Source organism: Pelophylax lessonae, assembly GCF_965119305.1.
Source record: "Pelophylax lessonae genome assembly, chromosome: 7".
In the NCBI taxonomy this organism is placed as follows: domain Eukaryota; kingdom Metazoa; phylum Chordata; class Amphibia; order Anura; family Ranidae; genus Pelophylax; species Pelophylax lessonae.
In genome coordinates, this window is record NC_138774.1 from 255250572 (window position 1) to 255276796 (window position 26225).

General features: G+C 48.5%; 1 protein-coding gene across 3 annotated transcripts in view; it reads right to left on the bottom strand.

Moving 5' to 3' along the window:
* The window catches only part of WDR38 (WD repeat domain 38), a 1427946-nt gene that overhangs the window by 1127133 nt on the left and 274588 nt on the right, over positions 1-26225 (bottom strand). The gene's annotated exons all lie outside the window — the stretch shown is intronic.

Sequence of the window (26225 nt, forward strand, 5' to 3'; positions counted from 1 at the left end):
CTAACGGACGCCTGGCGTCTTCTCCACCCCGATGGTAGGGATTTTACATTTTTTTCTAATCCTCACAATTCCCTTTCCCGCATAGATTATTTCTTTGCCAATTCCTCAATACTGCCCCTGATCACTGACTCCACAATACACGACCTATCGATCTCTGATCACGCCCCCGTCTCACTTGACCTTCTGGATGCATTCCCCAGGCCACCGGCGTCTCGCTGGCGGTTCCCCTCCTTTCTGGCCCATGATGCCCAATTAGAAAAGATAATTAATGACACATGGCAAGAGTTCTCAACCACCAACGCGTCGCACGCCTCAAACCCTACCCTGTTCTGGGAAAAGGGGAAAGCTGTGTTGAGGGGTCGCATTCTCTCCTACGCCGCTGGTCGGAAAAAGGCCATTAGGAAAGCCTACTCTGAAGCTAGTGTCCGGCTGCGGAACGCCCAATTGGACTTGTCACAGTCCAATACCCAGTCTACTAGGAAACATTGGCAGGAAGCGAAAATGGCTTTTGACACTTGGGCAGCGGCACAGGAGAGAGTGTACTCGTCCTTGCAAGACCTTCAATACCATAGATATGGTAACAAACCGGGCAAATTGCTGTCCAAACTGTGCAAAGGCACTTACACCCCCACGCACATCCAAGCATTGAAATCGGACAAGGGTTCACTGACCACCTCCCCTAAGGAGATCGCAGAGATCCTTTCAAAATTTTTTTCTGACCTGTACAGTTCAGAACCCCATGACGCCCAGGCAGCCGAATCATGGCTGGCCACGGTTGACCTTCCCACCATAGAGGAAGACTTACTTCACTCCCTGAACGCACCAATCTCACTTGAAGAAATTAAGACTACCATAGCACAGTTACCCCCAGGTAAAGCACCGGGCCCTGATGGCTTTACCTCTGATTTCTACAAAGCATCAGCAGAGGTCATAGCGCCTACTCTTAGATCCCTTTTCCAACACATACTGGAAGGCCATCCCTACTTCCCGACGGGTCTCCAGGCTCACGTCAAGCTGATACCAAAACCGGGGAAGGACCCCACTGACCCTGGCTCATATCGCCCAATTTCTCTCCTGAATCTAGACGGTAAAATTCTTTCAAAAATCATAGCCACAAGACTAGCTCCCATTATGCCCACCCTAATCCACCCTGCCCAAGCGGGTTTTACCTCTGGCAGGTCAGCCACAGCCAATATCCGAAAAGTCCTAGCAGCCCTGGAGGTTTCTCAAACTACCCAGTCTTCCGACATGGCAATTATTTCTCTAGATGCAGAAAAGGCCTTTGACAGGGTGGACATCTATTGGCTTCATATGGTCTTGCAACGTTTTGGATTCCGAGGCCCCTTTGTCCACCTTGTCAAAGCTATGTACACGGACCCCTCGGCGAACGTGGTGGCTAATGGCCATATCTCAGCCCCATTCTCACTACGTAGGGGTACCAGGCAGGGATGCCCACTATCCCCTCTCCTGTTTAACTTACCCCTTAAACCATTGGCTAGATTTATTCTACACCACCCTGGTCTACATGGTATCCATATCGGAAGCTCCGATCTCCGCATAGCCTTATTCGCAGATGACATTCTTATATTTACATCTGACCCTGTCCGGGACTCCAAGCTGGTCCATGAAATCTTTGAAGATTTCCGCTTGCGGTCGGGACTCAAAATTAATTTCTCGAAAAGCGAAATATTACCTCTCCACCACACCAAACATAATCCATGGCCATTCACTCCAAATTTCTCGATAGCAAAGACATCTATTACCTACTTGGGCATCAAAATTGGTCGCACTCCCTCATCTATCGACCACCTAAATATCCCTCCAATTATCACTAAGATTGTCTCAACATTGGACACGTGGATGGGCCTTCTGCTCTCCCTGTTCGGCAGATGCCATCTTTACAAAATGGTGGGCTTTCCAAAATGACTGTACCCTCTTCAGACGATACCCCTGTTGGTGAGGCACAAAGATATGCAGAGACTGACGAAGGCTCTCACCACCTTTCTCTGGAAGGGCAGGAGGCCTTGCATCGCCCTCCAGAAACTGTATCTGCCGAGGAGGGAGGGAGGGGTGGCACTCCCTAACGCCCGCCTGTATAATCTTGCTTGTGTGTTCAGAGTAGGGTTGGACTGGATTGGCAAAACTTCCAGGTACTCTAACCTCCATCTTGAATCCCAATTGTCCTCACCCTATGATCTGGCTGCCCTTTTACACTGCAAACATAGTGACCTCCTGATTCACCTGAAGAACAATGTCCTCATCAGAGACACCACCATTGCATGGAGAGAAATACTCCGCAAGACTCAAGCATCGCCTAACATGTCGCTTCATTTGCCCATACGGGGACACCCCCTTTTTCCGCAGGCACAACATTACCACCCATTCCAAGACTGGAAAGCCCAGAATCTCCTCTATTTTGCCCAAATGTTTGATCCAGAAATGGGTACCCCCTTACCTACAACCGTAATTGCAGATCGCTTCCAACTGCCCATGGGCCACACACTGGGAGTCCTGCAGGCTATTAGCTTTGTGGTTAAAAATTGCCCTAACCGGATGCTCAGGTTCAAGCGGACCATAGTTGACAAGTTTCTGGAACAGGATCTTCACAAAATTTCGGACATTTACAAAACCCTATTATCCTCCCCCTCACTCAGCAAGTCGACCTTCCTCTCTACGGCCTGGGAAAAAGACTTCCCTGACCCAAACGCCCTACAACTTATACTGGCTGGATACCTGGCCACTCACAAGGCCATCACCAATGAATTCTGGAGGGAACAACAATTTAAAATAATGCACCGCAGCTATGTCCCATACTCACGGTCCAAACTAGGCCTCCACTCGACTTGCTGCCCACTCTGCTCCACCCCCAAACCTACTCTCGCACATAGACTCTGGTCCTGCCCTCACATCGCAGCCTTCTGGTCCTCAGTTGAATCCTATGTCACCACTATAACGGGCTTGACTACTCTTGGCAATCCTTACACACTCCTGTTCGGAAACTTGGACATACTCCTCACTAAGCTAACTAAGAAACAATGCCTCCTCATCCAGTCACATAAACTTTGGCTGAATACCTGCTACATGATAGCTAGGAGAGCTATCCTGGCCAAATGGATACAACCTGTGCCCCCCACTCTGGCTGAGGTGATAGCAGGCCTGGAGCAATTGTATGCCAGGGAAGTCCTGGAAAATAAAACTTCCACCTCCCCCAATCTTACCAAGTTCAATCACAAGTGGACTGCTTTCCTACACCCGCTGTCGACTGTGAGCCATTGATGGATGACTAGTGAACATCCACCGCTTGCCTCATACTTTTTAGCCGTTGAGCCAACGTCTCTCTGAAACTTTAAAAGGTCACGACAACACTTCTTTCACCACTTGTACCTATACTGCTGCTTCTGGTGAAGGCTGGTTGTTCACTCATCTCTTGCAATGGGAATCCTATATCTCCATACCTTTACAGCCTGTGACAACTGGAATCAACACCTGGACCTCTTCCTGGAACCCAGGACTCGATCCCAGTTTTCTTGAGCCCCCTCCCAACCCTCAGGAACTAGGATTACTGTTAATGTTACTGTTATCTAGTTACATGATGTCTGGTATAATGATCTTCACCTCTTGTGTTGGTTCCCTTCCCCTTTTCTTATCCCTTACCATCCTATTCACACCCCTCCCCCCCCCTTTTTTTTTTTTACCCTCCCTCACTCAGTCTCTCTCCCCTCCCCATCTCTCCCACCCCCCACCCCTCTCCCCTCTAGCACGAAGTTAGTCGCAATGCATTATTACTAATATGTGGTTTCCTGTATTACCTTATGATTTGCAGGCTGCTACACTACTCCAAGCCACTGAGACTTGATTGGTTTATTTCTGGTACTTGACATATTGTTTTACTGGTTGTCCCTCTTGAAGTACCTTATGCATTGTGACACCTGTTATTATATCTGTTTATTATATCTGTTCATGTGCTGAAAATTCACAATAAAATATGTTTTAAAAAAAAATAAAAAAATGAAACATTGCAAAAATAATTCAACATACTGTATATGGTTCACTGAAAATACACTTGCCCTCTAGGTAAAAAACGAAGTGTCTGTTAGAAAGCAAAGTAGTTTTTGGATAAAAAAAAAAAAAAGCAAAGTAGTTGAAGAACTTTTGTCATATTGTTGTATATGAATATTTTAGAAATGTATATGTAGCACTACCCCCGTAGGAGCTGCTGATTAGACTATTGGGTCTACGTCCTGCCTACCAACCCTCAAACGTGGCTCGAACCCTCCCTAGGCACAACTGACACAATATGATGAGTTAATAACACCAGAAGGACTATTAAGGAGCAAAATTTGGCAGATATCACTTTAAATGAGAATAAATATCTGGTTACCTTTCTCCAGTAGCTCCCTGTGGCCCAGGTGCGACACCAAAGTTTACGTTTAGCTAAAACAACTTCACTGGGGTGCAATGAGAACAGCATACATTAGAATACAAATGGACTTCACAACATACTGCAGGAGACATCTAATGAACTGGAATTTAATCAAATTGGTAAGTCATGTAATTAATACAGCTACACAGGTCTACTTGTGTAGTTAAATGACACACAGGAGCCCTTCCCTTAAAGTTACTCTCTGTACACGTCCAATCACTTTACCATATAGGCCAGACTTATACGGACCCCACACACACAGTTTCTTTCCCCGGATGGATGTCTTCGCTAGCAAATGTTGGTGCACATCAATTTATAATCCAAGAGAGGTAATAGGCAGTTCTAGGAGGGACACAGTAAAGTTAAAGGCTCCAAACAGGCACTTAATGTCTTGTCTCACAGGGATGGGCGGCTCACTAGTGTTGCAAGTGTTGTATCCTGGCGTTTTATACACTGGTACTCACTTGGTGATTTCTAGGGAGGTACACTAGGCCTCAAGTATGTGACAGAACATCAGCTACTGATATAGTACCACCCGGAGACACTTTCTCCCAACAGGGAATCAATTTGTGGGCAGGTGCCCTTCTCACCAACTAGCCTCTTTCTTCAGGAGCTCTCCACCTCTGATTTCTGTCACCAGCCGCGCTTGTGGTTAGATGTGGGCAACACCAGTCTCTGCAGAGCATCAATGGGTTCTCTGGGAAGGCTCCTTTACTGAGGATGAAATTCTTCCACTCAGTCACTTCAGGCCCAGGCTTCAGGCCTAGTTCGCAGAATCAGCCCACAGCACTGGCTTCCTGCTAGTCTCACTGTGTCTTTCCCAAGAGAGTGAGCCTGGCTCCTCCCTTCCTTTATAAAGCTTCCCCCAGAAGGCTGTGCGGTGAAGCAGTGCACCCTGGTACTCCAAGATAATTATGGATCATGTAGGAAATCACAAAAAATCACAGAACAGCTGCAATGTGTCATTTTGGTCACTAGATGGAGCCGAGTTCCTTCCAAATGTCAAGCAGCAGTCTTTTACAACTTGTATAATGGAAGACCCCGCTACACACTCCCCCCACTTGAGAAACTTTGGTCCCCAAAGAGGACAACAGCATGTACTCCAGTGCATATGTTGGCAGTACACAAAAAAAAAAAAACATTAACATATGCATAACAGGGAATCATCTTCCTTTTCATAAGCAGAGTTCAAACTTAACAACTGCATATTACAACACGACATAGGAACCTCCCACCAATTGTCGGGGGAGGGAAGGTAATTCTGTTCACAGACCCCCGACACTTGGGTGGCTTGTACAGATGTGCCTGGGGGTGAGCTAGGGTTGTCCTCCACCAAATCTGCGGTGGAAGAACTAGGCTGATCAAGAAATCGTTTGGAAGTAAAGATAGCTTCTTCCGAGCATTCACCCAATTGGTCATAGGTCAGTCTTTTGGGTGGGTGAATGACTCTCCTTTCCCTCTGTTCTTTGGGAGGCACGATCTCAGAGGTACTAGGACCAGCCACTTCTGGGGATTCTTCAATGTCCTCCTCCTCATGTTCCAACACACAGGAATCTGATGTTTCAAGAGCGGTCAGTTCTTCTTCAGAGAAAGGTGCAACCTCCTCCTCAGGATCTTCATCATCAACTACTTCTTCTGCAAGCATGTGAAAAGGTATGAATTCGGGGGCTTCTGCCCGAAGGGTTCCTCTTTCAGCCAATTCGGATGAAGACAGGGAGGCAGGTGTGGGTTCTGGTAACTGAGATGACAGGTACCTCCTCTTCATCTTCCAGATCTTCAGATGGAGAATTTCCCTCCCTCACATCTGGGAGTGTCCACTGAGATCTGGTGACTGGTCTGGACAGGCGAGAGGTCGAAGGGGTCTCTGGCGAATCTACGACAGAAGGCATGCAAACTGCTTCAGAGAGAGGCAGTAAATGGTTCCTATGCCAAGTCTTCAATGGACCCACACTTCCTTCAGGCCGAATTTGATACACAGGGAGGTTTGGTAGTTGCTTGCAGATAACATAAAGTTGGGACTTCCAGCGGTCTGCCAACTTGTGTTTTCCCGGGACACCCAAGTTCCTCAACAATACCCTGTCCCCTGGTCGCAAGTCTTGGATCCGAACTTTTAAGTCGAAATTCCTTTTATTCCTCAGTCCACGTTGATCAGATGTGGCCTGAGCTTTATCATAGGCCGATTTCAGACTCTTCCGCAGTCGGTCCACATATCCCTTGTGCGATGCTGAAGAGGTGTGATCGGGCGAGATGCCAAAGGCCAAATCCACTGGCAACCGAACCTCTCGTCCAAACATTAGACGATAAGGGGAATATCCAGTAGCATCACTGACAGTACTGTTGTAGGCATGCACAATGGCAGCTACATGTTTGCCCCAATGCTGTTTCTTCTCTTAGCTCAAAGTCCCCAACATGTCCAAAAGAGTCCTGTTAAATCGTTCCGGCTGGGCATCCCCTTGTGGATGGTAGGGAGTAGTTCTAGTCTTTTGGATGCCTAACAGATCTAACAGTCTCTTGACCAGTCTGCTTTCAAAGTCTCTTCCCTGATCTGAATGGAGGCGTTGTGGTAACCCATAGTGTACAAAGAACTTTTCTACAAGAACTTTGGCTACTGTAGAGGCCTTCTGATCCCTTGTTGGGAATGCTTGGGCGTATCTGGTAAAATAGTCTGTTATCACAAGGACATTCCCTTGGCCACTCAGATCAGGCTCTAGGCAAAGGAAATCAATGCACACCAGTTCCATGGGTCCCTGGCTTTGCAGATGGCCCATTGGGGCTGCTTGACGTGGCAGAGTCTTCCTTTGTATAAATCGGACACAAGAATGACAGTATCCTTCAACTTCGGCCCTCATACAGGGCCAGTAGAACCTGTCTCTGACAAGCTGAAAAGTTCTTTCAGGTCCCAGATAGTCATGATTATCATGAAGAGCAGCCAGAACTCTCTCCCTGTATTTAGCTGGTAAGAACAGTTGCCACTTCTCCTCCAGATCTTCAGATGGGCCTCTTCGGTAGGCCACCCCTTCTCGGATCTGTAACCGGGTCCACTCTCTATGCAACAGACGGGCCCCCTGAGGAGAGTCGGTTAGAAGCAACTCAGGGCGCTGGATCTCCAAGGCTTCCAAAAGAAGTTTTCCCAGAGGGTCTTCCAGCTGCTCCTTCCTCAAGTCCCTTTTGGACAGCCGGGTTAAATCTTCCCCTTCAACCTGGGTCACCCTGCAATAGTATTTGGGTACTCCGACAGCCGAAACCCCAATCTCTTCGGCTCTTGATCCTCCTCTGGATCGAAGTTCAGTTCCCTGATATAGGGCACGCACCCCTTCTGGAGCCAAATGGGTCCATTATTCATCAGGTTCGTGTGGTGCAACCTTCTGGATAGGGCATCTGCATCCCTGTTCCTGATTCCTGGCTGATACTTCAGGCTGAAGTTGAAGCTAGAGAGGGCAGCCAACCATCTGTGTCCTGTGGCATCCAGCTTGGCTGTAGTCAACAGATAGGTAAGGGGATTATTATCTGTCTTGACAATGAATTCAGCTCCGTACAGGTAATCTTTCAGTTTGTCGACCACTGCCCACTTTAAGGCCAAGAATTCAAGTTTGTGGGTAGGATAATTCCTTTCAGCAGGTAGTAGACTCCTGCTCACGTAGGCGACAGGTCGCAAGTGACCCTCATGTTCCTGGTAGAGTACCCCACCCAGCACATCTCGGCTGGACATCGACATGTAGTTCATATGGTTTCATGGGGTCTGCGTAGGCCAACACAGGGCCAGTGGTTAGATTCTTTTTCAGCTGAATGAAAGCCACTTCACATTCTGGGGTCCACTGATCCTGGATGAATTCCTTAGCCTTCCGGGGTCCCATGGTGGACTTCACCGGCTTGACCAGTTCAGGAATGTCATCTTCCTCGTTCTTTAGTAGCTCATTGAGGGGTCGGGCAACCTTGGCGAACCCCTCCACAAACCTCCTGTAATAGGTGCAAAAGCCCAGGAACGACCGAAGTTCGGTCACATTTGTAGGTCTCGGCCAGGAGGCGACAGCTTCCAGTTTGTCCGGGTCGGTGGCTACCCCTTCTGCAGACACGATGTGGCCCAGGTAATGGACCGAGGATTGATAGAACTGACACTTCTCAGGAGAAAGCTTCAGGCCTTCTTCATGTAGTCTCTTTAGGACCTTTTCCAACCTCTCCTCATGTTCTTCCAAAGTCCTGCCAAACACGATAACATCATCCAAGTATATGTCACGGAACCATGAACCAAACGTACAACAACAGATAAGTGAAAATAAGAAGGCTTTATTGAAAATCAAGCTGTAAAGCAAAAGTCCAAACAGATGGCGAAACCGAAGCAGAGTCCTTGCGAAGCCAGAGGTCAGGAACCAGGAGGGTAGTCAGACGAAGCCGGGATCAGGAACCAGCAGGGTAGTCAGACGAAGCCAGGATCAGGAACCAGAAGCAGCAGCAGTCTTAGAAGCATGTGAACACAGGAGGACCAAGCAAGGAACTGAAGCCACAGACCTCCTATATATATGAGCTAGGCATCCAGCTCCTCCCAGTGGGAAGGAGGAGCCGCAGGGTGGGAGGCTACAAGAAACCCAGAAACCAAGATGGCCGCCAGCACATGTCAAACGAAGGAGAACAGCAAGAAGGTAAGACCATGACAGTACCTCCCCCTCAAGGGCCCCTCCTCCGCGGAGTAAAGAACGGTTTCTGAGGGAAGCGTGCGTGGAAGGCTCGGAGCAAGGCAGGAGCATGGACATCTGCGGAGGGAACCCAGGAACGCTCCTCTGGACCATAACCACGCCAATGAACCAAAAACTGCACCCGACCGCGGGCCAGGCGTGAGTCCAGGATATTGCTCACCTCATACTCCTCACGATTGCCCACTTGGACCGGACGAGGCCGAGGAACCGAGGAAGTGAAACGATTACACACCAGTGGCTTCAACAGGGAGACATGAAACACGTTGGAGATCCGCATGCCAGGAGGAAGCGCAAGGGCATAGGCTACCGGGTTTACCCTGCGAAGCACTCAGAAGGGACCAACAAAGCGAGGCGCCAGCTTGGGAGTGGGCACTCGAAGGTTGAGGTTGCGGGTGGACAACCCTACACGGTCTCCGGCCTGGTAGGAAGGAGCAGGCGCTCGTCTGCGATCAGCCTGGAGTCTCTGGCGCTGCGCAGAGACCTCAAGGGACTTCTGGATCTGAACCCAAGAAGCACGTAGGACGGAAAGGTGATCCTCCACAGCCGGAATATCCTGGGGAGAGAATACCTCCGGTAACACGGCAGGTTGGAACCCATAATTGGCCATGAAGGGAGACGTCCCAGAGGAAGAGTTCACCGCCGTGTTCCTGGCAAACTCAGCCCAAGGCAGGAGGTCAACCCAATTGTCTTGGTGATCGGAGACATAGCAACGAAGGAATTGCTCCAAGGCCTGATTGGATCGTTCTGCGGCCCCATTAGACTGAGGGTGATAGGCCGAGGAGAAGGAGAGATGAATCCCCAACTGGGAGCAAAAGGCGCGCCAGAACCTGGACACAAACTGACTCCCCCGATCCGACACAATCTCCTTGGGCAAACCGTGCAACCGGAAGACCTCCCTGGCAAAAATCGTGGCCAACTCCTGAGCAGAGGGTAACTTCTTGAGAGGAACACAGTGGCACATTTTGGAAAACCGATCCACAATCATGAGAATGACCGTATGGCCTCGGGATGCAGGGAGGTCCACAATGAAATCCATGCCCAGGTGTGACCATGGGCGCTCCCCGGTGGCTATGGGTTGCAGAAGGCCCAACGGAAGGTGCCGAGGGGACTTACTCTGGGCACAAACGGAGCATGCCGCTACATATGCGGCGATGTCGGAACGTAGGGAAGGCCACCAGAACAGACGTGAAACAGCCCAGGACAGCTGATTCTTTCCAGGATGCCCCGCGGTTTTGGAGTTATGGTAGGTTCGCAGCAACCGAGTGCGCAACTCCTCAGGCAGAAAACATCTGCCGTTGGGTCTCCCAGAGGGAGCACCAGATTGAGCCGCCAAAATCTGCTCACCCAGGGGAGAGGTCAGGCTGGTGCGAATGGCGGCCAGGATCTGATTTGGAGGTATGACCGAAGTTGGAATTGACTCCTCCCTGGACAGGTCGGAGTACTGCCGTGATAAGGCATCCGCCCTGATGTTCTTGGAACCGGGTAGGTAGGAGACCACGTAATTAAAACGTGACAAGAACAGAGCCCATCTGGCCTGACGTGGTGTCAATCTCTTGGCCTCAGAAAGGTAGGTCAGATTCTTGTGGTCCGTCAGGATGAGGACCGGAACCACCGAACCCTCGAGCAAGTGCCTCCATTCTTTAAGGGCCTGCACGATGGCCAATAACTCCCTGTCACCAATCTGATAGTTGCATTCCACGGAAGACAGTTTCCGGGAGTAAAACCCACAAGGAAGCAGAGGACCCTCTGGTGTTCTACGCTGAGACAGAAGGGCGCCTACTCCCGTCTCAGACGCGTCCACCTCGAGGACAAAGAGCAACCCAGGGATGGGATGCGACAGAATCGGAGCCGACACAAAGGCGGACTTTAGAGCCTCAAAAGCTCGGATGGCCTCGAGCGGCCAGACCTGGGAATTACTGCCCTTCCTGGTCAGAACCGTGAGAGGCTTGGCTAGCATGGAAAAGTCCCTGATGAACTTCCGATAATAATTGGCGAAGCCCAAAAAGCGCTGCAGGGAGCGAAGACCACTGGGCTGGGGCCACTGTAAGACAGCCGAAACCTCCTCAGGATCCATGGAGAACCCCTCAGCGGAAATGATGTAACCTAAGAAGGTTACCTGGGATCGGTGAAATTCGCATTTCTCAAGCTTACCGAACAGCTTGTTCTCTCGTAACCGTTGCAACACTCGTCTGACATCCAGAATGTGGGTCTCCATGGATTCAGAATATACCAAGATGTCATCCAAATAGACCACCACACACTGCTGCAACAGGTCACGGAAAACATCGTTGATGAATTCCTGAAAGACTGCGGGCGCATTGCACAAGCCAAAGGGCATAACCAAGGATTCATAATGACCGGTCCTGGTGTTAAACGCGGTCTTCCACTCATCGCCCGCCTTGATCCTTACGAGGTTATATGCCGCCCTCAGGTCGAGTTTGGTAAAGACCGTGGCCCCTTTAAGGCGATCGAACAGCTCGGAAATCAAGGGTATCGGGTAAGCGTTCTTTATCGTGATGCGATTGAGACCCCTGTAATCGATGCAAGGCCTCAACTCACCGCCCTTCTTTTTCACAAAGAAAAATCCAGCCCCTGCCGGGGACGAGGATTTGCGAATGTGTCCGCGTGAAAGCGCCTCCTTCACGTACTCCTCCATGGCCTCATTCTCCGCTACCGACAGTGGATAGACTTTGCCACGAGGAGGAACGGCACCAGGTTGTAACTCGATGGCACAATCGTATGGGCGGTGCGGAGGTAGGGCAACCGCGCGCACCTTATCGAATACATCCCGGTACTCCTCGTATTCAGGAGGCAACAGAGAGTCCAAGGAAGTACACAGCAACTTGACAGGCCCATGGATGCAACTAGCCCCACACTGCGGTGACCACGAGAGGATCTCGGCCGATCTCCAATCGAAAGTCGGATTATGCTTCTGGAGCCAGGGGTACCCCAAGACCACCGAGTAGTGTGGAGACGAAATAACCTGGAAGCAGACCGACTCTCTGTGAACGGCACCAATGGCTATCCCCACTGGAAGGGTCTCATGAGTCACGTGTGGCGGCAGAAGGGGTCTGCCGTCTATCGCCTCAAGAGCCAGTGGAGAACCTCGAGCCTGCAGAGGAATGGAATTGGCGGCAGCGAACACACTATCAATGAACAAACCACCAGCACCAGAGTCCACCAACGCCTGGGTCGTCACCGAGCCCCCGACCCAGGAGAGGACAACAGTGATCAGTGGTTTGTCAACACGGGAAACCGGGGACGAGGAGACTCCACCCAAGATCTGCCCCCGACAGGATCTCAGGTGCGAGCGTTTCCCGGACGGTTCGGACATGCCAACCGAAAATGCCCACCGAGACCACAGTACATGCATCGACCCTCGCGTCTCCGGAGTACCCTCTCCCCCTCGGACAGGCGAGCAAACCCCAGCTGCATGGGTTCACCCCCAGCCAAGTCATCCCCAGGAGGCGTGGGAGGAGAGGGAGGCACGGGTGGGACAGCAAAGGTAGGCGCCAATCTGTTAGGAGGCCTCCGCAGACTCTCCTTAAAGGAAGGTCTCTCCCTGAGTCTGGTGTCAATCAAAATCAGGAAAGAAATAAGAGACTCAAGCTCCACTGGTAGGTCCTTAGCTGCAACCTCATCCTTCAAGGCATCCGAGAGACCATGAGAGAAAGCAGCGACCAGAGCCTCATTATTCCAGCCCACCTCTGCTGCCAGGGTACGAAACTCAATGGCGTATTCAGCTACGGATCGTAAACCCTGCCTGATGGACATAAGGAGCTTCAGAGCAGATGCAGCACGAGCCGGCACATCGAATACCCTCCGAAGAGAAGCAACAAAACCGGAAAACTCGGCAACCACCGGATTGTTGTTCTCCCATAAAGGGCTGGCCCAGGCCAAGGCCTTGTCCGAGAGCAGCGAAATTAAGAAGCCCACCTTTGATCTCTCAGTAGGAAAGGCATGTGGCAGCAACTCGAAATAAATGCCCACCTGGTTAAGGAAACCTCTGCACTGAGTTGGCTCTCCCCCAAAACGCTGTGGAAGGGGGGCAGAACCGGTCATACCCCGAAACACCGCAGGCGCAACAACAGGTGTCGGGGTAGACTCTGGCGCAACAACCGGAGCGGCAGTAGGAGCGGGCCCAGGAGCGACAACCGACCCATCGGCAACGGGAGCGAAATGAGCCGTGCGTACAAGCAGGGTTTGCAACGCCACGGCGAACTGACCCAACAGGTAATCCTGCTGATCAAGTCTGGCAACCAGCGTGAGTAGCGAGGATGGCCCTGTACCGTCAGAATTCATGGCTTGGTCCTAATGTCACGGAACCATGAACCAAACGTACAACAACAGATACGTGAAAATAAGAAGGCTTTATTGAAAATCAAGCTGTAAAGCAAAAGTCCAAACAGATGGCGAAACCGAAGCAGAGTCCTTGCGAAGCCAGAGGTCAGGAACCAGGAGGGTAGTCAGACGAAGCCGGGATCCGGAACCAGCAGGGTAGTCAGACGAAGCCAGGATCAGGAACCAGAAGCAGCAGCAGTCTTAGAAGCATGTGAACACAGGAGGACCAAGCAAGGAACTGAAGCCACAGACCTCCTATATATATGAGCTAGGCATCCAGCTCCTCCCAGTGGGAAGGAGGAGCCGCAGGGTGGGAGGCTACAAGAAACCCAGAAACCAAGATGGCCGCCAGCACATGTCAAACGAAGGAGAACAGCAAGAAGGTAAGACCATGACAGTATACCAGTACCTCTATCAAATTCATATCCCCAACGGTCCTTTCCATCAGCCTCTGGAAAGTAGCAGGGGCTCCTGATAACCCCTGAGGCATGCGATTGAACTCAAAGAACCCCACGGGGGTTATGAAGGCTGTCTTCTCCCGGTCTTCAGAGTGCATGGGGATCTGATAGTACCCACTCTTTAAGTCCATCAAACTGAACCACTTCGCCCCTGACAGGCTCTGTAGGGCGTCTTCAATTTGAGGAGTGGTATACTGGTCTGGGATGGTTCTTCTGTTCAGTGTTCGGTAGTCGATACAAAGCCTCAGAGATCCGTTTTTCTTCCGGACTACCACTATCGGAGAAGCATATGGGCTCCTGGATTCTCGGATAATCCCGGTCTTCTTGAGTTCTGCCAGCTGCTCACGTAGATCTTCTAAGTCACCTAAGGGAACTCGCCGAACTCTTTCTCTGAAAGGTTTGTCCTCACTCAAGCGGATCTTATGAGTGGCACTCCTGGCGCATCCCACGTCGAACTCATCTTTAGAAAATATTTCTCTCCATCGAGCAAGTTGTGCCTTGGCTCTCTTCACCCATTCCAGTGGGAGGGCAGCATTTCCAGAGCAGAGCTCTTCTATGACAACTTCACCCCTTCTCTTCTCTTCAAGATCAGATGGGACAACTGGGGTAGCCGGGTTATCTTGGCCCAATAGCACTCTGGCCGGTACCTTCACCGGTGTAGTAGAGGCGTTTCGGACACTCACTAAAACCCTTCCACGGTTTTTCTGTAACACCTTTAAAGGGATCACTTCGGGGATTACTTCTATCCCTCTCGCCTCTTCCTGTGGACCTGATTCAAAGATGATAAAAGGGCCCGGCTGTTTCCATGTTTAACCGAAGCTTTCAGACACGCCACCTCTCCTGACTGCAAGACCTTTTCCGTTCTGTCCAACTTCCAGAGTCTTCCAACTCCTTCTGCAGGAGTCTCTTGCTCCAATACTAGTCGTTGATAGGCCTGCCGTAGCATGGGGTGAATCCTTGGTGTTGGAGCATCCTGTCCCTGGACCAGTTGTGTCAGGAGGCCCTTACCAGGTCAGTGTTGGTCCCTACGACGAGAGAGCTTTTGTTGGCCCTTGGCGGACGAGGACAGACCACCGCTAGGGTGTCGAAGGTTTCAGCTTCACCAGCCACTGATGGGTCAAAGGTCAACTTGATTGGCAGATAGCCGTCATAGGGAAAACTTTGAGTCCCGATACCCCATGTCTCCAGATCTTCCAACTTCTGCAGAGGTAGATGGGTAAGGTGTTTATCATAGAAGTCTCTATACAGAAGAGTCACTTGGGCCCCAGTGTCAAGGAGGGCTCTTGTGTAAATTCCTTCTACCTCAACGGAGACTACAGGGGAGGGCCTGACCAAGTTAGTTGGGAATTCTCTTGAAGTGGCCTTGTTGTCTGATTCAGTTCTCTGCACCCAAGCTCTTTTCTTCTTCCTTTTTTTCCTTGGATTCAGTCCCCGCTGAGCCCGGTGTGCATTGATTTTCCTCCCCTCAGTAGCCTGGAGTATAGAACTAGGGGCTTTGTACCTAGATCTGACTCCCTGACTCAGTTTCCCTGAACCAGTGAGCCTCCTGGAGTCCCTTGAAACTGGCGGGCACCCGGTTGACTCCTTCACCTGGGGCCCTCTGAAGTTTTCCGCTGGCTTGCAAGGTTTTGAGACAACCTTTCCTGGACTGGGACATACTCCTCTAACATGTCCTACTCCCCCACAGTTGAAACAAGTTAACAATCTTGTAGGTCTTGTAGGTATCGGTTCCGGATCTGCTCTAAGGTTAGCAGGTTCATCTGGCTTCTCCGATATGTTCCCATTAGGTAGAGTGGATGTCTGACTAGTCAGGATAGACACCATTTCTATCAACTGGGACACCTGGGTCTTTAGGAGTTCAACTTGCGAGTCACCTTCTTCTACACTTATCACTCTGACTCGAGCAGTTGAGTCAAACTGCCGACTCTTCTTTTTGTTGTCCAACATGACCTCTTCTTCTCTGACCATTCGGATCAGGTCAGGGTATTCTAGAATGCCACCATCTTGGTGAGTTCGCAACAGTATGGCAATGGGATCTAAAGGTTGAGCCCCTCTCAGCACCTGCCGTGCACGAGTCTCATCTACCTTCCGGGGGTCTATCCCTTTCTTTAACAGGATATGATGGATGATCTTATCCAGGCGTCTAATAAATTCGGACAACTTCTCTTCCTCTTCTTGGTAACAGTGGTCTAACTGGTAAAGAAGTTCAGCCACGTTCTCCGTCTGACCAAATACATCTTGTAGAATGTCTAGATAATCCTGTGCAGTACAGTTCTTTTTGCTGAGCTTGAGATTACGTACGGCCTCTAGTGCAGGTCCCCTTAAACTTTCTGTGATTCTCTGTTTCTTGTGCTGTTCTGGTACCTCCCACTCTTCCAAAGCCTCAGTGGCGATATCTAACCACTCTTCAAACCCATCTTCTGTTGAAGGCACAGGCTGTTTCCAAGAGAATGTCCTGAGCTTCCTATATCCAGTCATCAGATAGTTTGGGGAGTCCTTACTACATTTTGCTACGATTTCCCCGAGAACAGCACACAGTTCTGAGCTAAAGGTAGACAAAGGTAGTGACTCCCTTCTTGGACACCTTTTTCTTTACCGGATCCCCCAGGAGTGGTGGATGAGGGACCTTCAGTAAGGACTTCTGGATGTATTAAGAAAAGTTCTGTTTGTCAGTAGTCTTTACACTGGTCCCCTTAAAGTAATCAGGGACCCCCTTCCTCCACTCACACAATGCATATGTGTGTGGAAAGGTGGTGTCTGTCTTTATGTCAGTCACCCAGAATTTACTGTCTGTGGACAGTGCCCTTTAAACTGGGAGGAGTTTTTCCTCAGTCCAGACCTCTCCCTTGAGTTTTCCTCAGTCCAGACCTCTCCCTTGATTTCAACCACTAGGCCATTTTCCACTACGACATTCTCTTCGGCTGCAGCGGTAGGATCCATTTCTGCGTTGAGGGGGATTCTGTGGCTGAGAGGGTTGTGTTGCAGGACTGTAGATATCCCGGACGAGCCCCCACCTGTAGCGCTACCCCCGTAGGAGCTGCTGATTAGACTATTGGGTCTACGTCCTGCCTACCAACCCTCAAACGTGGCTCGAACCCTCCCTAGGCACAACTGACACAATAACACCAGAGGACTATTAAGGAGCAAAAATTGGCAGATATCACTTTAAATGAGAATAAATATCTGGTTACCTTTCTCCAGTAGCTCCCTGTGGCCCGGGTGCGACACCAAAGTTTACGTTTAGCTAAAACAACTTCACTGGGGTGCAATGAGAACAGCTTACATTAGAATACAAATGGACTTCACAACATACTGCAGGAGACATCTAATGAACTGGAATTTAATCAAATTGGTAAGTCATGTAATTAATACAGCTACACAGGTCTACTTGTGTAGTTAAATGACACACAGGAGCCCTTCCCTTAAAGTTACTCTCTGTACACGTCCAATCACTTTACAATATAGGCCAGACTTATACGGACCCCACACACACAGTTTCTATCCTCGGATGGATGTCTTCGCTAGCAAATGTTGGTGCACATCAATTTATAATCCAAGAGAGGTAATAGGCAGTTCTAGGAGGGACACAGTAAAGTTAAAGGCTCCAAACAGGCACTTAATGTCTTGTCTCACAGGGATGGGCGGCTCACTAGTGTTGCAAGTGTTGTATCCTGGCGTTTTATACACTGGTACTCACTTGGTGATTTCTAGGGAGGTACACTAGGCCTCAAGTATGTGACAGAACATCAGCTACTGATATAGTACCACCCGGAGACACTTTCTCCCAACAGGGAATCAATTTGTGGGCAGGTGCCCTTCTCACCAACCAGCCTCTTTCTTCAGGAGCTCTCCACCTCTGATTTCTGTCACCAGCCGCGCTTGTGGTTAGATGTGGGCAACACCAGTCTCTGCAGAGCATCAATGGGTTCTCTGGGAAGGCTCCTTTACTGAGGATGAAATGCTTCCACTCAGTCACTTCAGGCCCAGGCTTCAGGCCTAGTCCGCAGAATCAGCCCACAGCACTGGCTTCCTGCTAGTCTCACTGTGTCTTTCCCAAGAGAGTGAGCCTGGCTCCTCCCTTCCTTTATAAAGCTTCCCCCAGAAGGCTGTGCAGTGAAGCAGTGCACCCTGGTACTCCAAGATAATCATGGATCATGTAGGAAATCACAGAAAATCACAGAACAGCTGCAATGTGTCATTTTGGCCACTAGATAGAGCCGAGTTCCTTCCAAATGTCAAGCAGCAGTCTTTTACAACTTGTATAATGGAAGACCCTGCTACATATAAATCTTATTCTAGCAATACACAGTGTAGTTTTTTGTGAACACTGAACAGTGCTATCTCTGACATTTGCTGTGGGGAATGATCAGGCTGTGCACGTGTGATAGAACAGTCACAGTAGGTAGATGTAAAAATGTCATTTCTTATCTGAGAGGGAAGATGTTTGTTTTTTGATAAAATACAATCGTTTTACTACATGCATTTGTGAACACAGCCACATTTACCTCAGAGAGACCATATAAGCAAGATTTAGAATGACAGATATATCCTCAAGCAGCACAGCAGTTTGCCTTGGTCCTGCTCTGAGGTCTCCTGATGGCAGTCAGGCAGTTTCTCTCGGCCGCACAGTGAAGAGGAAGGGAGGGAGGTGGGTGGAGCCACACATTCCATATTAGGCACAGAGGAGAACGAGGAAGATCCTCCTCGCTCTGCATTCTGGGTCCTCTCCTCGCACGTCACTGGTTGCTAGACGCTAGGCGGCTGGCCAGCCTAGCATCCAGTCTAGCGCACATTAAAGTTGCTGCTGCAGCGTCCTGAGGGATCAGATGGGGAAAATTGCTACCCTGCGTGGGGCCCCCTGGACAACTTCCCAGCATGCCCATGCAGAAAGACAGCTCTGCCCGGCCCCCCTGACCGCGGGCACTCGGGCAGTGACCAAAATGCCCGGATGGTCAGTCCGCCCCTGCTTGCAGTGGCTTGGCATTGCATGCCACTGCCAAGCCTGTTGTCTACCAGTACCCCCAGTTCCTTTTCCATCCTAGACTCACCTAGAGATCCCCCCCCCCCAGTGAGTAGCTTGCTTTCGTATTTCTGACGACCAAGTGCATGACTAGCGTAGAACAGATGTCACTATAAACCTGGCTGAAAGGCCAACCCACCACCCACTTACACCCTTTCACCTTTACCTTATCCCAATAATCGAGACAAAACCGTAAGTGGAATAAAATTGTCCATAGCAGCCCTTTTATTAACCAATTTCAAATTAAATTAACATAAATTAACATAAAGGAAAAACCATTCCTTAAAAAAGAAACGTCAAAAAACAGTTAAAGCTTTGAGGCCCCCCATTTAAATGTTCAGATAAATACTACACTGCGGGCCCACTTAAACATACTAGGCCTCCAGCCGCAAAAATCCAGCTCTGAGACAACACTCTACCCGCAGTGTACCCATGTTTCCTTCCAGTCAAACTGACCTCAACTGGAACGCACCAGAGGGAACCTAGCACCAGTGGGTCCCGAACCATTATCTTGACTTAAAGGTTATTTCACCTTCCAGCAAAGACCAACAAAAAGACGCCACAGCTGCCACGACATCCCAGGCAAAATTGTCAAAAAACAAAGAAAAAGAACAAACCCCCACCAAGGAACCAACAAATAGAGTTTAAACAATAGAGAGGGAGGGAGGGACGCTTCTTCTGCCGAGTGAGGGGATTTTGGCGCCCCCCAGCAGTTCCCACCTCTTCCTGCCTGCCAGCCCCACCTCCCCCTGAATCTAAACTCAACAACTTAGCTCCCCCCCATGACACCACTGTCTAACTTGTTCCTAACTTAACCCCTACCACTCCCCTGTCCACCTAGTCATGCTGGCCCTATGCTATCACTCCGCTCCTGCTCCGGGCCTCCCTTTACTTTACATTTTTCAACATTAAACCTCATCTGCCATGTAGTTGCCCACCCCATAAATTATTATGCTGAGGTTTATACAGTATGTGTCAGTGGGGCTCTCGCTTGCGGCATAGTAATTAACAGCTTGCTGCCCACTTTATAGTGTATTTACTGCTACAGTAAGGTGACCAGATTTTTAAAATTAAATCTGGAGACATGATTTTTGAATTGGTAAATGGCACAGAACTTCATAATACACAAAGCAAACTACATAATACACAGAGCGCTGGGCACAGGACTACGTATCATACAGGAGGATGTTAGGCATAGAGTGCAGGGTTCAGAGGTTTGCTATGCACAGAGGACACTTCCATAGTTCACCTCTGCACCCTTCTCTCACAGATTACCTCTGTAGCCACCTCTTAGCCCTTCCCCCCAAAACAGCTAAACTCTCAATCTCTCTATGCAACTGCATCAGCTTTGACCCCTGCTCCCCCACTGCCTTCACCTGTGTACAAACATACCCCCCCATCCCCATCTGTTCTCCTCCATGTCTCAGCCGTCCACACAGTAAACTTTTGGTTCTGCCTCTCCTCCAGTAAACAGCAACAGGAGCGGCAGCGAGATCGTCCAGCAGGGGGTTTTGGCATCCGAGCCATCAGGCTGTTTCTCAGCCAGCATGGGATGTCCTGTCTACTTTTATCCGGCCCTGAATCTGGGGACAAAACTGGGGACAGACATGGTCTGGGGACAGTGTCCTCAGTTCAGGAACTGTCCCCGGAAACCGGGGACATCTAGTCACCCTATGCTATAGGGCGGACGCGCTGTGCAGGATCACGTATATATATGTGATCTTTCACTTCCGGGTATTGGGACGCGAGTGTGCGCCACTGGTGGCTCTTTTCCGCTTTGAATCTACACAGCGGGTCCCACTGGCTTGATGTTCGCTGGCACCTGCTAATCGTTCTCTAAACAGGCAGAATGCCAATCTGCCTACGTAAACAGGAATACCGATCCATGCCCTCCACCAGTAAAAGCACCTCCCCCACTACACTGAATCCCCAGCTAGGCACACATTAAACCCTTTGATCACCCCTGATTTTAACCCCCTTCCCAGCCAGTGTCATTAGTACAAATTTATGTGCTAAAAAGTGCATTAGTGTATATTTATAGCACTGATAACTGTATTAGTGTCACTGGTTCCCAAAAAAGTGTCAAAAGTGTCAGGTGTCCAATTTGTCCATCGCAATGTCACAGTCCCGCTATAAGTCCCTGATCGTCGCCATTACTAAAAAATAAAAAAATATGAATTCCATAAATGTATCCCATAGTTTGTAGACGCTATAACATTTGCACAAACCAATCAATATATGCTTATTGGGATTTTTTTTACCAAAAATATGTAGCAGAACACATATTACCCTAAATTGATGAAAAATTTGATTTTTTACATTTTGTATTGGATATATTTTAGAGCAGAAAGTAAAAAATTGTTTGTTTTTTTCAAAATTGTTTTCCTTTTTTTGTTTATAGCGCAAAAATAAAAAACCCCAGAGGTGATCAAAAACCACTAAAAGAAAGCTCTATTTTTGGGGAAAAAAAGGAAATCTATTTTATTTTGGTACAGCTTTGCATGTACCAAGGGGAGGGGGGGGGGGTAAATCTTCCGGATGTCAAGTGGTTAAAGCAAATTTTGTGGTTATAATGTCTTTGGCATATGCCTGCTGAGGATATAGTGTTAGGGATCTCATGCAGCAGGTGCTTATTTCCGTGCAGCAGGTGCTTTATCCTATGCTCATGTGCAGAATTGTAACCATAGAAGTCTAAAAAGATGAGCAAGGACTATAATACAAAATTTGGGGTGAAGGTGTATGGCGCTGCCTAGGGCAAAAAGTGTCTAGTGATGACACCCAATCATATATAAATAAATCAAATGAAATATAATAAATTACGATAAAAAGTGTCCAAATGCAATCAAAAACTTTTTTGAAATAGAAAAAATAGTAGTCAACAATTGTAAATAGATATAGTCAAATATACAAAAGTGACACACTGCATCAATTCATGACATAAAGTTAAATATTTACCACTAATTAGTAAATCATATACCGTTCAATAATATATCCAATGTATAACTGACAAAAAATAAAAATAAAGCGACAAGTGTAAGGTGGCTCAGTGCAATTTACACCATAGTCCATAAAAGTGAACACATAGAACTCGGTAAAAATCCTGGTGTTCTGCCAAACGTGACTTGTGCAGGTGAAGAAACTCTGGTGATCCCCTCACAATAAGGACCACACTCACCAGATATATATACTCACACAGGGGTAATAAGCATTGTTGGGCTCAAGAGAGATGTTATCTCCTCCAATAGCGAACATCAGTAGCAATACAAGGTAAATGTATATAGGAGATCCAGGACTTATGTAAAGGAGAAAAGGGCTCACATAGTGAAGTATTGTAAACAAGTTTTGCCTGAAGAAAAAGAAATGTACTCACAAAGATCGCAATGATACAAGCAATTGTAAAGCCGTTGTTTCCAGACAGATAGCACACTTCCGGAATGCTGTGCGTTCCGAAAAATGGAAGTGTGTTCCAAGCGAGCAGAAATGACAGGATGACTCTACGCGTTTCGTCGATGTGACATCATCAGAAGCAGGGGGTGGCGACGTCATGTGATTTATTTATATATGATTGTGTGTCATCACTAGACACTTTTTGCCCTTATCTAGGCAGCGCCATACACCTTCACCCCAAATTTTATATTTTCTATATACACTTCTGCGGGACTATATATAGAAGGGAGGCCGCAGCCAGTTCAGTCCATCCACAGCACGGATTTTTTGTTACACAAGGACTATCATACGCATGCAGATGAGCAAAGGTGGCATGTGCTCATTGTCACAGCACCAAAGAGAAGCTTGAGTTCCCGGAAGTGATGTGGGCTTCGGCCGACACACATGCCAGCCATACACCTGGCTTCACTCCTCTCCTCCACCAGGGATTTTTCCATCTACCCTAGGGGTATTCCACCCCCCAAGAGGCATCTCCAAATAGGGTGTTCTAACTCTATCGATCTTTCCAGGACCCTCACAATGTTTTCATTGACTTCCAAGATCAGAGAACCAGACGCTGTTTCTTCATTTTTAACTTGTAATATGAATAAATTCAATTTGTTTACCCCCTATTGACTGCGTTCATATTTTGGGGTGATTGTACATTTATACCACTCCTGTGCGCCACCCTTCTTTTTAGCTTAGACATTTGCATTTATATCCCATGCCAGGGATTGGCTGCACTGTGAGTGGTGGTTTCAATTATCAACTTTATCATCATCACGATAATTATTGTTATATGGATTTGTGGTCAATGAACTTATTGTCCTAGGAATTGTTTATCCGGAAGACCAGCGCAGGACTTTCTTTGTTTTTTTAACTCCTCTCTTGGATCACCCCTGCCTGTTACATCTGCTGCTCGCTTGTGTTACCAACCTTGGCTTGGACTTCTGACTACGTCTCCGCCTCCTGACTTGGTACCCCGCTGCCAGCCTGTTACTGACACCTTCCGGTTTCTGAACCTTATCCTGATCCTGCACGTATCTGCCTGGCTGCTGCTGAACAAGGCTTGTGACCACACTCCATACTACCACTGGGAGGAATCCTGTGTTTCCAAGCTTCAGCTCACTGCTACAGATTTATGGCTATTAAGCTCGAATGGTTCTAATGCCCAGTGGCGTAGCGTGGGTTGCCAGCACCCGGGGCAAGGCAATTAATTTGCGCCCCCTAACCCGCGGGATTTTAGCACTCGAGTCTCTTCCACTAGATTGAAACCCTTACTCCCTAAGCACATGTATTGTTTGTTATGAAAATACTGACGTAATTAAAGTAAAATGCATCTAAATACAAGTTTGAATGACCAGTGTGCCCCCTTTCAATGCAGAGTGACCAGCGTGCCCCCTTTCAATGCAGAGAGACCAGCGTGCCCCCTTTCAATGCAGAGTGACCAGCGTGCCCCCTTTCAATGCAGAGTGACCAGCGTGTCCCCTTTCAATGCAGAGTGACCAGCGTGCCCCCTTTCAATGCAGAGTGACCAGCGTGCCCCATTTCAATGCAGAGTGACCAGCGTGCCCCATTACTATGCAGAGTGACCAGCGTGCCCCCTTTCAATGCAGGGTGACCAGCGTGCCCCCTTTCAATGCAGAGTGACCAGCGTGCCCCCTTTCAATGCAGAGTGACCAGCGTGCCCCCTTTCAACATAGAATGACCAGCGTACCCCCTTCAATGCAGAGAGATCATCGTTCCCCCTTTTAATGCAGAATGACCAGCGTGCCCCCTTTAAATGCAGACAGACCAGCGTGCCCCCTTAAATGCAGAGAGACTTACCTGCAGCGGTGGCTTCTCCTCAGTTCCCCACGTCTCCTCGAGTCCTCCCGCCTCCTCCTCTCGGACCCGCTTCCTGATTGGCCAGGAGAAGGATCCGTGTGACAACAACTAATTTTTATTCGTTACTGTCACACAATGGGTGGGCTCGGGGCGCACTGCTCTGCGCCCTGGATCCACCCTTTTTTGAAGCCTATTGGAGCCTCTGGCTCTAATCAGGTCATTTAAAAAAAAACCCACTCTGTGACAGTGCCAGGCTGCTGACTCACTCGCTGCTAAACTCGCTGCTAAACTGACTGAGCAGTGAGGAGAGGCGGCATAGGCGGGCTTGGCTTGCAACGCCACCCGACCCTACACCAATGGACAGGTGAGGCACAGTCAAGCCCCGCCCCAGCCCGCCATTTTCAGCCATAGGGCGGCCGCCCTGGACATCTCCCAGCCTAAAGATGGAGGCAGCCGCAGACAGTGTGGGAACTGTGTATGTCAGAGTCAGACAGACAGAGTGACACTGCGGATGCGCCCCCGCCAGATGTTGCGTCCGGTGCGGCCGGCACCCCCACACTACGCCACTGCTAATGCCATATGGCATATAGGACCCACTAGATCCGGTAAGTCATCCAATCTATTCACCCACACGTGGCAAGAAATCGATGATATAGCCAATCACGCCTGAGCACTTGCACCTTCGAATTTTGAAGACTCACTTTCACTGAGGACTTTACTAATTTTTGAGCACTAAAGTCACCGTTTATTCTATTCATAACTCATTCATATTTTAATATTGTTGATTGTATTACTTTTTACTAATTTTATACCTATTAATTTTTATATATCATTCACCAAGTCACATATGCACATTATGGCACCTATTTAATTATTTATTGGGAGTTTTTGATGATATTTATTTACTTGATATTTTTAACTTATATCTATAACACTTTTATTTGATTGATTATTTACACCTACCATAGAGATTGGCATGGATATTGCTATCCTATAGTGATATATTAGCAAGCTCTGTATTTGGCCTTTCCATAAGACCATTCATTTTTCAGCACGGCTGGTGTTGTTCAAACTGTTGTTGTTTTTAAAGTTCTGCAAAGACAGTGACTTTGAATTAGTTTGAATTTAATTGGTTTGGGTGAGAGATATCCAGTACCTACATCTACATTTATCACAGACCTAGACTGAGTCAGTGCAGGACTGCCAAACTGTTTGAGCAATAAGGCCATACTGAGTTATAGTAATACCACTGGACACTGCAGTTACATATAGTGCGAGGTGGGTGAACTAGGCCAGTGGTCCTCAACTCCGGTCCTCGGGGCCCACTAACAGGCCAGGTTTGCAAGATAACTAAATTACATCACAGGTGATCTCATTTGCTGCTCAGTGATTGCAGTATTCTAGTCTGCATCTCCCCAAGGTAATACTTAAAATCTGGCCTGTTAGTGGGCCCCAAGGACCGGAGTTGAGGACCACTGAACTAGGCCTTAAGCCCTCTGTCCAGTCCTAGGGTGTTTTGCCTGTTAAGCAGCATCAAGATCTGTTTTACATTCATCTCTGTGGATTACAATTATTGACTACTTTGGGGATCACAGGTCATCATCACCTTTATTTGGGTTGCAATTACTTTCCTTGGATTGATTGGGGATTCCTTGCCAGTGAAGACTAGTGAGGCCTCACTCTCCAGGAGACTCTTGCAGTTCAGTATAAGGCCCCCCCCCCACTAGTATATAGATAGATATTTAAGCTAGTATTGTTATACTGTTTATTCTACGTTATTCACTAAGTGTAGTCAATCTTAATTTGCAGTCACTCTCTAAATATACTAAAACATCCAGTGTGTTATTACTGTTGCTAAACACAATCCTCTAGCATATATATGTATTTGTTTACATATATATATGTGTGGCCTGTGTTCCAGATCCCGAGTGCTGAACTCTATTCTAATTCCTGGTTGGGGACTCAGGATCTACATCATTGGCAACCTTTGCATTATTCCTGATTCTGTTTGTATACCCTTGTTTTATTTCAAATCTAAA